A 3,510-nucleotide genomic window follows, 5' to 3' on the forward strand; every position below is an offset into this window, starting at 1 on the left:
AACCAGCTTTAGCTCAAACTGTTGTGCCTCAATCTCAAGTATCCTAATACCCAAATTAAGATCATGAAACACTGGCATGACATACTGTCTTAGAGCTCTATCCCTATCATCAGCAATAAGGACAGGATTTTGAGCAGGGTTTGCTCTGTTTTCTTGATTCGGATATTCAAAGTTCATCTCTTCAGTCCTTCTTTGAGCTCCTTGTCTTCTTATTTGTCGAAAAGTTCTTTCAATTTTAGGATCTACGGGGAGTAAATTGATAATTCGATCAATACTTAAAAAAAAATTAACTAAGTTAAAATTGAACAAAAAAATAAACCAAAATGCAAAATTAACAATTTCACAAATACTGATTTTTAAAACAGTCCCAGACAACTGCGCCAAAAACTTGGAACAATGGAAATGTGTAAGTGTACACAATCGCAACAAGTAATAAACTAACAGTAATAAACTAACAAGTAAATGTCGAGTTATCGTACCAACAGTGACTGTTTAAGAAAATTATTTATGAAATGAAATCTAAACACTTTGGTGATTAAAAATATTTTGATTTTGAGGAAGTGATTAAAAACTAAAATTTAACTAAGTAAAATAAAGTAAAATAAAATAAAAGTTCCAATGCACGACTTCAAAATATGATTTTAATCAAGATGGCATAATTGTGTTAGATTAATTACATTTCTTAACTAAATATTACCAAAACAATATTCATGTTGTTACGAATAAATTCACAAGCAACTTGGTAATTTGTTAACTATAGCACATACTGTAATTACTAAATTAACTAATCTCTTGAACATATCACTATGTCAATTCAAACAATTAATCAATTTTAATAAGCAAGTAAAAGATTAAGTGAAGTAACAATATATACCTACATTGAAACAGTTTAATCATAATAATCTCGCAAGTTAAGCAAGGCTAATGTACCGTTTAATATCGTCGCTAATTTAACCCTCAGCTACCTTAGAAGATTAAACATGCATTGATTAAGTATTATGTCAAGTAATTACAATTTCAATACGATCAATAATTAATTCATTAGTTACCTTACAATTCTAATGCAAGAATAACATAATCATGGTTTTACTTAATGAAACAATTTACCAAGACCTATCAAAACACAAACATAATTTTAATAATTTAAGTGGACAAAATGCAATCAACCTCACACAAATTAAATTTAAGCCATGTTAATTAAATTAAGAATAACAACATAAAAAATATTCATAGACATGTTCATAACAACAACAATAAAAGTTAAAGGATAGGAAACTAGAATCAAATCTCGTGTTTCTCCGAAGCCTAACTAGTTTGCTCCGCGCCTCCTTCTCTTCTCATTCTTGTTGAACTGAGGCTTCTACAATCACTTGAATGCTACTACCCAAGGTGGTTGAAGGCTCTTCTCCAAGAGGGAAATCACCAAGGAAGGGACAAGAAAGAAAATGGGAAACAATAAAAGAAACTAAGTGAAAGTGAGAAAGATGTGAGGAATGAAAGGTGTGATAAATTAAGAGGGGGAGGGGGATATTTTTAGCTGGTATTGGCTGCTAAAAAGAACAAAAAATGAGCACCCATATACCCCCTTGGCCTGCCACACATGTGGCAAGTTTGAATGTTTCAAACTTGGTAAATTTAGCTTGGGGTGAATCATTAAAAGCACAGAAAGTGGAGGGGTTTGAACGCAATTTCAAGAAATTTCAAGGTCTGACTTGCAGGTCAAATAATCAGCATGTTCGACGGTTTTGGGCAGCCCATTTGCTCGATTGGATCAATCTTTCGATTTAGCACAACTGGGCGGCCTCCTTTCACAATATAATTAATAATAATTTTTTTACCCAAAATAAATTGGATATAATTATAATTAATTATATCATGTATTAATATTCATCATTTGGACCATCTTTGGTTGAAAAATTAATTCACCTCGATGCTTCAAAAATCACTTCATAGTTTTGTGCTTCTAAAAGTGTCTGACGAGCCAATTTTCACCCTTTGTGCAAATCTTTCAAAAATAAATAAAAAATTATGAAAATTTATTATAAAATTAATTAAAATTAAATATTTTTATAATTTGAGTACAATTTAATTATTTTATAATTATATTATATTTTTTGACAAGAATTACTACGAAACTGCATGAATTTAAGTTAAAAAAGGCATGAAAAGGTCTATATATTTTCGTGTTCCTAGTCTCTCCATCTGGGATTGTATGTATTTAAATAGGGATTTCCACCCCTATTTCCAATATAGTTTACATCCTCAGTAGGATTATTAATATAGTGGAAGAGTGGTTTGTCTCCTCTATACACAGACGCTGCATTCTTTTCAGCCTCTATTCAGTTGATTTTGTCCACTAACTGTTGATATCTAGAATCCTCCTGAACAACCTTCACCGTAGATAGTCTTTGGCCATATGTATATCGTTTAGTTGGCCACTGGCAGGAGTTCATTGCCATACTTTCTATTAATTCATATGCATCCTTGTATGTTCTGTTCATTAAGGCTCATCTTACTGCTCCATCTAATCCTGACCTCGAATACGCATCCAACCCATTGTAGAAAATTTGTAGTCTTAACCACTCAGTCAAGTCGTGGTGTGGGCATTTTTGAATCAACATTTTAAAATGCTCCCATGCTGCATGAAAAATTTCCCCTTATAACTTCTTAAACATCAAAATTTCCCTTCTTAATTGGACCGTCTTGCTAATAGGAAAGAACTTTTCTAGGAATTTCCATGTGAGTTTGTCCCATGTCGTGATTGATCCTGGTACTTATGAATCTAAACAAGAGAAGGCATTATCGATTAATGAAAAGGGGGACAACTGAAGATGAATGGCGTCATCAGTAACCCCATTATACTTGAAAGTATCACAAAGTTGTAAGAATTGTTTTAAATGTTGACTTAGATCCTCTGTCATTGTTCTGTGAAATTGAAAATTATTCTAGATCATCTAGATCATAGCTAGTTTAATCTCAAAATTATTAGCCGTGATAGTTGGCCTCGTTATACTCCCTTGAACCATATCTAGATTTGGTAGCACATACTCTCTCAAAGTGCTCTAGTTACGTGCCATATTTATATTTGTAGATAGTTGTGATGGTGGTGGATCTTCTAGATTGTTATTGTTAGCTTTGTCGAACAATAGATTCTCATGTGGTGGCAAATTCCATTTAGCAGGTAATTGATTCTACATTGGCTTTTGTTGTTGTTCCTATGTTGTCCACGATTTCTTCGGATTATTCTCTCTAGATTTGTGACTGGCTCTATAGGTGTTCCTCTACTACGAGTCATACACTAAACCAAAAAGATAAAATTTGTAGAAAATAAGGAAAATTAAATTATTAACTATAACCTAAAAATTTCCTCAGTATTCTATTAGTATGCAAAAATTAAAACTAATATAGTGACGTTGCCTCCCCGGCAACGGCGACAACAACTTAATCGCCTCTGAACATACCAACGTCCAGAGTAGAAATCCTGCACAAAAGATGGGAAAAGCGGTATCT

The 3,510-nt window shown here is 32.6% G+C and overlaps 1 non-coding gene across 1 annotated transcript; it reads left to right on the top strand.

Moving 5' to 3' along the window:
• Positions 1–2,589: 2,589 nt before the first annotated feature.
• Positions 2,590–2,696, top strand: LOC128040842 (small nucleolar RNA R71). The gene has a single exon (XR_008195648.1). It is a non-coding gene; the product is annotated as a small nucleolar RNA R71 (small nucleolar RNA).
• The last annotated feature ends 814 nt before the right edge of the window (positions 2,697–3,510 follow it).

The sequence above is a fragment of the Gossypium raimondii genome, chromosome 4, assembly GCF_025698545.1.
Source record: "Gossypium raimondii isolate GPD5lz chromosome 4, ASM2569854v1, whole genome shotgun sequence".
Taxonomy (NCBI): Eukaryota; Viridiplantae; Streptophyta; class Magnoliopsida; order Malvales; family Malvaceae; genus Gossypium; species Gossypium raimondii.